Raw genomic sequence first — 12,788 nt, 5'->3', positions numbered from 1 at the left:
ACTAATCGCAGTGATAGTTATATAAATATACCCACTAATCGCAGTGATAGTTACATCTTAAGATTTGTCTCACTTTATGATTTCGTTCTTATTTTCCACAAAAAACAATTATTTTAAGAAGAAGAACAATTAATAAAACTGTTAGATTGAAGAAAAGAAAAATACTGTGCAAGAAGCATTCAAATTAGTCATAAAAATACACACCATGAAACACAACAAAATAGCAAATAAATCATAATTTGTTGTGTACAAGCAGAGTGAAAGTGAAAGAACAACAACTGTAGAAAATTCATTCCTTAATCATTCCAAACAAACAGACAAACAAACTTTCCCACTGAATTATCATTAAGTATCCCTAGTGAGGTTTTTAGACCATCTGATATCTTGATGAGTGTTCCATTATTTCGTTCTATTTATTAAAATCATAATGTTAATAGTTCTTCAGTAGTCATGTTCCGGAAGCATTTTGAAGATGCTGTGTCGTGAATCATCAGGATGTTATATCATGAACCTTAGGGGAGGAGTTGGTCCTATTTAAGATGTTGAATTGAAGTGGGATGTGATGAAATCACTATTAAACTTTGTGTAAATCTAAAACAGTCGGTATATTTAGTTTTTAGTAAATAGAAATATAATGACATTTAGTGGTACATTTAGAGAAAACAGAGATGTTGTCATGTATTCTAAAGTATTCTGAAAAGTGCTTCAGTTGATTTTGGCAAGTTAATGATAGAAATGGAAGTATTAGTTTGAAGTTTCAATTCACTTTTTTTTGTACTGGTGAGTGATATCACGGTGGTAATGTATAGTTTCGTGAGTCATAAGTATGTTTGAAAACAGTAGAACATTAGAATATTTCACAATACTCATATCACGTGTCAGTGAGGAAGGAGTGTCCACAAATCCTGGAAGAGATGAGGTCATATGAAGTCGGTAATTAAACTATGATGGAGAAAGTGTTGTTGAAACCCGTTGTAGTTTTTAGCAAAAGGTAAAATGTCTCAGTGTTTTTATTTTAAATATTAGTAAAAAAATTACGGTACATGTGGTTTCGTGTTGCTCTTAATAATTGCATGTAATCAGTACGAGTTTAGGTACCTTTGCTGAGTATAGCAGTGATGGCAGAGAGGTCGCTCACTCCCGTATATTCAAACGTCGAAGAATTTCTAAACTGAACACTGAAAAGGGTCATTCTGCCAGTAAAAAAGAAAAACAGAACAAAAATTACCTCAAGTTACATTCTTACAGTGTATGTTACGAGCATGTTACAGCGTGAATTATTTAATAATCCTAAATTTAGCCACTATATGATTTTGTATAAAAAGAATTAACTGAAATAAAAGTTCTTTCTGGAAAGATTTATTTTACATGTTGACATACTTTTGCCCTGTTTTTACAGTTCTTCTTTATTATTATTGTTTTGTTTTACTTTTGGGGCCATTTTCAGTTTAATTTGAGTAATTAGTTACTTTTCTATCCGTCTCATGAAACAAGGTCTTTCAGCAAGAACTTAAGCTAATATCCCCATCTCTTGAGAGGAATGTAAACTATAATATTTCTCTAACTTTGCGGAAGTAGTAGAAGAACTGGATGGTTGATTTTAATTAATAGTATTTCGTTTTAAACAAACATAATGTTATAAATTTAACGTATTAATACTGAGAATATTTTATACATTTTTATCTACAAAAAACAACATTAAAGAAACGTGACTTTGAACAATTATAACAATTTAATCTAATATTTTGCTGTATATTAATTTTTGTTTGGTAAATAGATTGAATAAAATATTGATGCACTAAACTGGGTCCTGCGTAAAGTCAGGAAAAATACAGTTACAGGCTTGTTAATGTATTTTTGCGCATGTTTTTTTCATAAGTTTTATCGTGAGCTCTATTCTTTCATATAATACTTGTTATATAAATAACAAATAAATATTTTCAGCTCATAAAACTCTCTTGCACAGTTTAATCCATCAATATATTTTATTGAAACTGCAAATTCATTATTTTGTCAGGTTTGCTTATTGTTATTCTTAGTTCCAAAATGTGTGTGCGTATGTGTTTACTTTTAGCAAAACCACATCAGTCTGTCAGCTGAGTCCACAAAGGTGAACCGAACAACTAATTTTAGCGTTCTAAATCCGTAGACTTACTGCTGTACGAGGGGGAAAAACGCAAAATGTAAGCCTTCTTAAAGCCATTTGCCCCCCAATGGCTCAGCGGTATGTCTGCGGACTTATAACGCTAAAAACCGGGTTTCGATACCCGTGGTGAGCAGAGCACAGATAGCCCATTGTGTAGCTTTGTGCTTAATTCAAAACAACAAACAACAACAATAAAGTCATTTATCTTGAAGTGGAAAGAAATATTTAAACATCATTGTTTACTAAACATTTTTATGAACAGAAAAAAATATTTTTGATAGATTCGTTTGATAAAACTTGGAGTGAACAGTATTCAAACGCAATTTCACTTAAAACATTTATGAAATTTCATAGTTTATATTTTGCATTTTATAATTTCTATCACCTTGAAATTATATTTAAATATTCAAGTGCGCTTTTGTGGTTTTGGTAAAAGTAATCTTCACTTTAAAGATAAAATCTACTTTTCTCAATAATTACTTGCCATTTATTAATTCTGTTGTCAAACGTGTGAGGGCGTTTACGTCGAATCGACTGTCAAGAATGGGAGAATGTTTGATTTGAATTTTTCTCAAAGCTACAGGAGAGCTATCTGCGCTAGCCTTCCCTAATTTAGTGTTGCAAGTCTTGAATGAAGACAGCTAGTTATCAACCACTGTTTGTTTGTGAATTTCGCATAAACCTACATGAGAGCTATCTGCGCTAGCCGTCCCTAATTCAGCAGTGTAAGACTAGAGGGAAGGCAGCTGGTCATCACCATCCAACCCCAACTGTCGGATTGGCCGTCACACGATAACGCCATTATGGCTGAAAAGACGAGCATGTTTGGTGTGACAAGAATTTGAACCCGCGACCCTCAGATTGTGAGTCGAGCGTTCTAACCACCTGGCCATGCAGTGCCCTACGTCATTAGTACTCAGTATTCAATCTTAAATCACACTATCGATTTGTTCAAAGTATCCTTACACAAAGTATCAGTCTATGCCAGCTAAATAACATTATTAGTGGTCAAAGTTTATAAAAGGGGGATAAACGTTAGCAGAATTTCAGGACAGTAAAACATAACTAATTAATTAACACAGATCATCACTTTTGCTACCATGTTTCAGGTATTTATGATCTTGCATACAGAACGTACTGTAGAAGAAAACAATTATTTCTACTAAGAAAATATCTTTAAATTATATTATTTTAAGTGATGTAGATGTTATATATTAAAAAAATTATGAACAACATATTGTCAGTCCAAATGTATACCAGGTAAATAGCATACTTCGACATAACAGAATACACTGATATAAGTTGTTCAACCGGAATAAGTTTCGAATGACGATGTGCTGTTCATAAAAACAATTCTGTGTATTTTGTGCAAGTTCTTGGTAAATTGTAACCAAAATCACAAAGATTTATAATTTTGAAGAATTGGAAGACAGACATAATTTTATCAAAATAAAATTACCTATTTAATTTTCCAACTTAAACACATCAATTGTAAACCAAACGTAACAGCCCAGTTCAAATTACACTGATATAAGATTTCTTTGTTTGTTTCGGATAGTTACCTAAAGCTACAGAATGGGTATCCGCTCCCATCGTTTCTAGTTTTGTAGTAAAAACTAAGGGATACCAGCTAATAAAAACTAATTTTTAATGCTGTTAGACTTTAGACTTACATATAAGCCACCAGGGGCAAAACAACAAAATAAAAAATAATAATAACAGGAAAGCCTGAATAATAAAGATTCAAAACTCTTTGAACTGAACCAAAAGTGTAAAACTATTTACAGTTTATGATATCTTGATAATATGTGATTTCTTCTTTCTTTTTTTTAACGATTTATTTCAAATTTGGCGCAAAGTTACACGAGAGCTACCTGTAATTGTGAAAAGTCTTAAGTTTAATTTTATTATTGTAAGAAGGGAAACAGCCAAGAGTAAAGTTTGTTTGTTTGTTTTTAATTTCGCACAATGCCACATAAGGGCTCTCTGCACTAACCGTTCCTAATTTAGCAGTGAAAGACAAGAGGGAAGACAGCTAGTCATTATCACCCACCGCTACTCTTTTACCAACGAATAGTGGGATCGACCGAAAGTTTATAACGTCCCCACGGCTGAAAGGGTGAGCATGTTTGGTGCGACGGGGATTCGAACCCGCGACTCTCGGATTACGAGTCGAACGCCTTAACCCACCTGGCCATGTCGGGCCTTGTCTCACTTTAATTGCTTATTTAGGCAACAACTAATAAACTAATATACATAAGTTAATAAGGTACAAGATGAGGAAATAACAGAATTTTTAAGATTGTATAGAAGCTTCTTATTTCTCGTATTTTACTTTCAGTTCCATTACCACATAACATTGCTGTGGGACAAACTGAAAGTGTTGCTCTAAATTTGGGCCCGGCATTGCCAAGCGTGTTAAGGCGTGCGACTCGTAATCTGAGGGTCGCGGGTTTGCATCCCCGTCGCGCCAAACATGCTCGCCCTTTCAGCCGTGGGGGCGTTATAAAGTGACGGTCAATCCCACTATTCGTTGGTAAAAGAGTAGCCCAAGAGTTGGCGGTGGGTGGTGATGACTAGCTGCCTTCCCTCTAGTCTTGCATTGCTAAATTAGGGAGGGCTAGCACACATAGCCCTCGAGTAGCTTTGTGTGAAATTAAAAAAAAACAAACAAAACAAACAGACATGCTCTAAATTTATTCCACATTATATATGGAATATTAAATGTATGAAAAAGAAAAGAAAAAAAAAACGTTGATAAAATGTGTCTATGTACCTACGGCAAAGAAAAAACAGTTATTGTATAACTATTTTAATCAATATATTGCAAAATAGTTTTAATATGATACAAAGAGGTAAAAATCGAGGCGAAGATAAAAATGTCGTTGCGATTTATCTGAACTTTAATGAAAACCCCAAAGGTTTCAGTGAGGAACAAAACAAAGAAAGATGAGATAAGGAGAAACAAAAACAGATTAGGAAATAAAACAACACCATTACTCATTCAACTGTTGGAGAGGTACAAAGAAGAACTAAAAATAGTTTTAGGTTAAAGTCTCCCTTAATCCTCAAAAACTTAAATACAAAGTTCCCTGCATAATTACCTAACACGTCCTAAATAGTTTGAGGATATCGTATTCAAACATCCTGTAGCTTTAGAACAACTTAGTATAGAGTAGTTAGCTTTAAAAGACAGTCAGACAGTAAACGGGGTCAATATGAGGTTAAGTGGTCGTAAAGGTAATTACATAAGAGAAATATTTGTTGTTAAACACAAACTACACAAAAGGCACTGAAACCAAATTGAAAACCTCCCAGGAAAGGGTGCAAGGCCTGGTTTTGCTGTTTCATAACCAATCGTCAAATACGTTGAACTGAATTTAAAGCTTTGAACTACTGAATAATATTTATGAATCATATATATCCTAATACGTATTTTTTTCGTCGTTTCTCTGGGACAATGAAGTGTATCATATCCCTAATCTACACTCTTGTTTAAAAGCTTCCGCCTCATGTACCTGAGTTAAGGATACTGTCGTATTTTCAGCGACATCACGAAATATTACTTAAAGCAATCTACACAGTCGATATTGAAACAACTTACACTGCAGGTGAAGACTGAAAGGCTTCGTAACACATGAAAAATACAATTCAATTGTGTTAATTCACTTTGCTGTTCAACTTCGGTTTCAGATTGCTAAATCAAATTTGTTCTGTTGAATTACAAAAAATCATGGAAAATCAAAGCATGCAATTCCTACTTGACTTATATAACGAAAGTTGAACAAACCTCAGCTTTTATTTCACTTGTATGACGAGGGGCCTGGCATGGCCTAGCGCGTTAAGGCGTGCGTTTCGTAATCTGAGGGTCGCGGGTTCACGCCCGAGTCGCGCCAAACATGCTCGCCCTCCCAGCCGTGGGGGCGTTATAATGTTACGGTCAATCCCACTATTCGTTGGTAAAAGAGTAGCCCAAGAGTTGGCGGTGGGTGGTGATGACTAGCTGCCTTCCCTCTAGTCTTACACTGCTAAATTAGGGACGGCTAGCACAGATAGCCCTCGAGTAGCTTTGTGCGAAATTCCAAAAAACAAACAAACAACTTGTATGACGAATTTCAAGTTATGATTGGTTGTTGTGGATTTCCTCAGACTCTGGCGATGACGTGTTATTTAGCGAGAGCAAACTTTCACAGCAAACAAAGGAAAGTTTCTTTGCAAATACTGTAGATAGATGGCAATACGGTCATCTGATTTGCTCCGACGAAAAAAGGTGATGAAAAGATACGAGAGTTTAATACTAGTTTTGGTAATTATAATTTACCAGGACGTGAAAGTGATGTGTTATAAATATATTACCTTTAGCAGGGTAAAATTTTGTTATGAATTTAGCCCAATAAGTTAAACGATGCTTGCTTTATTATACTCTACATTTAACGAAAGGATTAACTCATTACAGGATACTGTGAATTTTTATATTTAATACTTGAGGGAAGGGAGAGGGAAGAATTTCTCTAAATATAAACAGATATTACATTTCCTAGTACGGCCCAGCACCGCCAGGTGGTTAAGGTACTCGACCCGTAACTTGAGGGTCGCGGGTTCGAATCCCTGTCACACCAAACATGCTCTCCCTTTGAACCGTGGGACGTTATAATGTGATGTTCAATCCCACTATTCGTTGGTAAAAGAGTAGCTCAAGAGTTGGTGGTGGGTGGCGAGGACGAACTGCCTTTCCTCTAGTCTTATACTGCTAAATTAGGATCCCCTCGGTGGGCTGAGCAGATAGCCCGATATGGCTTTGCTATAAGAAAAACACACGCTAAACTAGGGAGAGTTAGCGTAAATAGTCCTCGTGAAGCTTTGCCCGAAATTCAAAACAAACCAAACCAAATAATTTCCTAGCACCAACGATATATATTTAAAATCCATACTATTTATATTATTAGCACTTAATCTAACGGCTTATAACTTTAAAACTGATTTTGATATCATTGGTGATTACAGCACACATGTTCCATTATGTATCATCCCATAAGTATTGTACGAAAATTTAATACAGAAAGCGCATCATCATTCCAGTCTTTGTAGAAGGTTTTAATGACTAAAATATGTAGTAGGAAGTGTATAAAATGTTCAAACAAATAAAAGAAACTAACCAAACTACACTTATTCAGATCATTAATAAAATAAACCCTTATGAGGATGATGTGCCTGAGGAACACATTAGACATATAATGTTTTATGAGTTTAAATAAAAGCAATAGTGCAGCAGAAACTACACGAAACATTTAAGATGTTTATGGTGCAAAGTCTCTCAATGAAAGAAAATGCCGAAGGTGGTTTCAGAAGTTCAGATCAGGTGACTACAGCTTAGGTGATGCACAACATTCAGGTTGTCCTGTTGTGTTCAATGATGACTTGCTGCTAGCAGCACTTGATGAAGATTGTGCTGTAACAGTTGAAGAACTAGTACAGAAGCTTAATTCAACCTATTCAACAGTTCACTATCATCCGTAACAGCTTGAAAAGGTCTTAAAACTTGGAAAATGGGTCCCCCATGAATTGACAGAAGCCAACCTTAGAGCAAGAGTTGACATTTGTACTTCTCTGCACTCTCTTGAACATAACTCACCTTTTTTGGACCGATTACTGACTGGAGATGAAAAGTGGATATTTTATGAAATGTTAAGCACCGCAGATAATGGCTCAGTGCAGGTAACTTGGCTAAAGTACAACCCAAAATGGACGTCTACCCTAGAAAAGTTTTGTTAAGTGTTTGGTGGGATATTGTTGGTGTGATCTACTTTTAATTGCTGCCACTCAATGTTACGATTACATCAGACTTATATTGTCATCCGTTAGAGTGCTTGAATGTTGCACTGAAAGAAAAGAGGCCTGCTTTGATCAATCGTAAAGGTGTTGTATTACACCAGGATAATGCACGGTCCCATACAGCAAGGATCACTTCTGTAAAGATTGAAGAGCTAGACTGGGAAAAACTTCCACATCTTCCTTATTCTCCAGACCTTGTCTTATCTGATTATCATCTATTCCGAAGTTTGCAAAACTATCTTGATGGAAAAGAGCTTGAAACACATAAAGATGTTAAAACTACCTTCTCTACAATCTTTTCCTCCAAACCCCAAAAAGTGTATAGAAGTGACATTCAGAAACTTGTGAATCTTTGGCAGGAAGTAATTAATAATAATGGAACATATATTATTGATTAAATAACATTAAAGGCGTTTGAAATCCTTTTTCTTTTTCTGAACCTAAAATCGGACGTTACTTAACGGATGACCTGATAGTTTTGTGGTTAATGGTCGGTTATGCAAACAGCACTTTTGAGTGTAGTTCGTTCTTTATATTCCGTGTATTTATACCAAAGAAAAAAGACGTTTAAATTTACAGACTGTAAAACAATGTGAACAAATTGAAATTAATTAAATAAATGCTTGAAGCTCTTTTTTCAATCTTCATTGGCAGCTCGTTTAAACAAAAACAGACAGGAAATTAATTTAAGTCGTTAGTTTTCTTTCACTGTGTTTTGACGCTTCGAAGTTCAAGTGCTTGTGCTGTTTAACAAAAGAGGTGTCTAAAAATAGTTTGTTATATCGTATTATCTGTTTTCATGATTGTTATATCGTATTATCTGTTTTCCTGATTTCAGCAAGTCAAAGACCAGTTCGTGAGCTGACTGAGATGAAAAAAACAGTTTTCCAAGGCTACCTACTCAAACAAACATTTGTGGCTATTGCATTAGGGTCGAGCTACACAGTGTCCATCGCAGAGAATCGAGCCTCGGATTTCAGCATGGTAAGTCCCTAAGCTTACTGCTAACTGAACGGTTCAGTGTACGATAAAACAAATGCAATTTACTACATGTACTCCAAATATTTTTCGAAGAATGAATAATTCCCAGGCATTATAGTAAACGACAATAACCGAACAAAGTTACTTTTGAGAATAAAAATATGCATACTAATATAATTACTGTAGTACTGTAGGTTTAGTTATAACACTCTATACTGATTTGATTTCTTTTGTACATTACTATGCCTAATTAAATACGTTAAATATTATATCAACTTGAGATTTTATCATACTATCGAACTACGAATAATCGTTGAACTAGCATGAGATTATAATGAAGGTTTAAAATTAAAAAACAACAACAAAGTTACGAAATGCACACTAACTGCCAAAATGATAAAAAGTAACACATAATTATGATCACATTTTTGCTTTACATAAACGTATTAGTTGAGTTTTATAATGACAGTTTTCAGATCTACGTAACTTGAAATTATCGGATGTCGCGGATAATTCAATATTTAAACTGTGGTAAAGGTGGGTTAGGCTTATGTCTGCAAAACTCGTTTCTCGTTTTTTTTCTTCTTACGTATCGATTCAAGGGCTACATCAACATTTAACCCATGCAGTATAATTTAATTTAAAAAAATAGTTGACCAAAAAATACAGATGTATACAAAATAAGGTCGACGAGTGTATGCACTATCAAAATTATTATTATTATTATTTTTAAATTTCGAGCAAAGCTACACGAGGGCTTTCTACGCTAGTCGTCCCTAATTTAGCATTGTAAGACTAGAGGGAAGGCAGCTAGTCATCACCACCCACCACCAACTCTTGGGCTACTCTTTTACCAACGAATAGTGGGATTGACCGTCACATTATAACGTCCCCACGGCTAAAAGGGCGAGTATGTTTGGTGTGACAGGGATTCCAATCCGTAACCCTCAGATTACGAGTCGAGTGCCTTAACCTACCTGGCCATGCTAGGCCTAAATGTTAATTCCTATTCAGTGAATCGAATCCGGCCTCCTGGGTGAGAGCCAGGTTTCCGAGTTATTTGCAGGGATAATAAATATTCGGTTCAGGTAAGATTTGAAGTGTTTTTTTTTTAGAAATAATATTGAGGTTTTGTGTATAAAAATGAGGAAACGTAAAAACCATAACGCATTTCTATAATTCGTTATAGCCTGCGATTTACCGACACAGCCCACTATCGTTATTCATGGAAGCAAACAATGGCCACGAAAATCTGTTTTGAAAACTTGTGACAGTCTACGTTTGAAGACAAAGACAGTTAAAATAAAATGAAAAAATACACAAACCAAAATAACAGGTATCATTAATCCTTCAGAGAAAAACACACAAAAATCTTGTGACAGTCTACGTTTGAAGACAAAGACAGTTAAAATAACAGGTATCATTAATCCTTCAGAGAAAAACACACAAAAATCTTGTGACAGTCTACGTTTGAAGACAAAGACAGTTAAAATAACAGGTATCATTAATCCTTCAGAGAAAAACACACAAAAACGTGTAAGAGATAAGAAACGAGCTCGAATTTTAATCTTAATTTTTATGTATCTTACTGTTATTGTAAAGTACAGCAAAGAAGTCTCGAATCTCGCTATTTTCAGCATTAGTCACTTCCCGGTTTCCTATTTACAGGTTTGCCAGTACAATTTTTTATTGCCTCTGTTGTCTGTCTTAAACGATTGGATGTTTTCCTAGGTAAAAAAAATAACTCAAACTGAAATTTCAAGCTTTGAAATACTGATTTATGTTTCTCCACGAATCATTATTAAAATACAATAAAGTGATTTTTGTCTTAGTTTTATTAACTCTCATATTAAAATTAAAACATATTTTCCTCCAGTGGGACAGCAGTAAGTTTAGGGACTTATAATGCTAAAACACGTGGTTCGATTCTTTTGCGCTGGACTCAGGATATAGTTCAATGTTGCCTTGCGCAAAACAACTGAAGAAATGTAGTGAAATTCTTATTATACCTTAAACCAATGTTTATTATTAAGAGAGAGCCTTCTAACCAACTTTTTATTCTTAGATAACTTAAACCTGGGCATATTTGTATGTAACGTTTATATCTGAATTATTTTGCTTATATTTTTTTGATAATCAATTATATTCACTTTTGGGTGACTTCTTTCTGATTTGGACAAATTTGTAATTTGAAGTAATTATGAAACCTAATCAATTCTGTCGTCAGTTGGTTTGCTGTTGTTTTGAATTAAGCACAAAGCTACACAATGGGCTATCTATACTCTGCCCACCACGGGTATCGAAACCCAGTTTCTAGCGTTGTAAGTCCGCAGATATACTGCTGAGTCACTGGGGGGCTATTGTCATTTAGTTAGTTAATATTTGTAAAATATTCCATTTCTTCATGTTATTTGGAGATGTTTACTTGCCACTTACTGCTATTTGCTTAATCAACAATAACGTAAAATTAAGAAAACACTTTTGAATATTATGGATAGAGGGCGCTACTACTGAAATGCTTTTTACCTTTTTAAATTTTGTATTACCAATTTAATTAAGGTGCTATTTTCAGTTTAAGTATTTTAAACACATTATTGATGGCCTTAAAATACTCATATTATTCGTTAAAATTATAGTTTGTAGTTTACCGAAGATATAATTCAGTTCGGATAGACGTCCTCACAAGCCTTTAAATACGGGTTTCGATGTTAAGCACAATATAGATATTCCATTCTGTTGCTTTGTTTTTAAAAATAAACAAACGCCTCCTCTCCCAGAGGACACTGTTTGATAGGTATCAGACGTATTTCTTAAAACAAACGAGATATGAGTGTACGAAAAAATTACGTCAGAGTTTGACTAAGTACATCATAAATGTCCAAATTCTTTGTGGTAATTGTTGAAAGTCAATGGACATTTTTTTCGCCTGAGGAAAAGACCCAACAGAGAAAGACTTATTAGATCAAGATAGATGGATCCTTTAATAAGACTACTTGCTATTCACTAGTTAATAGCTAGTCACATAGCACACCAGGGAAAGGACTGAATGTTGCTCAGGTTAAATTCCCCAAAAAGTAATTGGTATCTCTTGTAGAATTTTTTCACTACCAGAGGTTTTATTTGCTTAAAATAAACCAGTATCATTACAGGGGAAAAAGAAATAAGTGGATATTACTTTAGTGTCGTTTCTTCATTGGATTGTAATAACATCTAGCGGAGATATTGGTAACTAACGTTATCATTTGCCTTTCGAAACAAACAAGAAAATCTATTTGTTATGCTGTATTTATAAAAATGAAAAATGAATAGGCTATGTGTAATCTATGCTCAAACATAAATATTTCGTGAAGGGAATAGAGTTGAATCATCTTTTTAAATCAATTGTATATATTTTTGTATTTTAATATAAAATATGGTTTCTCTTCTAGTCGAAAATGTCTTATTCTTTAAAAATTATTATTATTGAAAAAAGTGAATATGGAGTATATAACCTGTTGTTATTTTTGTGCGTATTGCTTTACTTCCACTATATTGTCAGTATTTGTAAATAACATCCATTTCGATAAATTGAATGCTAACTTAAGCGTTAATTTAACTTAAAGTTTTCCAGTGACATGTTTTATTAGTCTAGTGTTTATGTATTTCAGAAAATAATTTCGAACGACTGGTGTGGGCACCAGTTGTACTTTGTTTGTTTATGAAATTCGCGCAAAGCTATACGAGGGCCATTTGTCGTCCCTAATTTAGCACTGAAATAGAACAACTTATCATCACTGGACTACTATTTTACCAATGAATAGTGGGATTGACTTTAATTTTATGGCGCTCA

General features: G+C 34.3%; 1 long non-coding RNA gene across 3 annotated transcripts in view; it reads left to right on the top strand.

Moving 5' to 3' along the window:
- The first annotated feature begins 8,819 nt into the window (after positions 1–8,819).
- The window catches only part of LOC143235040 (uncharacterized), an 88,462-nt gene continuing 84,493 nt past the window's right edge, over positions 8,820–12,788 (top strand). For all 3 annotated transcript variants that reach the window (XR_013018901.1, XR_013018902.1, XR_013018900.1), the window contains exon 1: positions 8,820–8,962. This is a non-coding gene — a long non-coding RNA (uncharacterized LOC143235040). The remainder of the gene's footprint in view (positions 8,963–12,788) is intronic.

This window comes from Tachypleus tridentatus, chromosome 12, assembly GCF_004210375.1.
Source record: "Tachypleus tridentatus isolate NWPU-2018 chromosome 12, ASM421037v1, whole genome shotgun sequence".
Taxonomy (NCBI): Eukaryota; Metazoa; Arthropoda; class Merostomata; order Xiphosura; family Limulidae; genus Tachypleus; species Tachypleus tridentatus.
The sequence above is the reverse complement of the archived record's forward strand: the minus strand, read 5'-3'. Positions and strand labels throughout refer to the sequence as shown.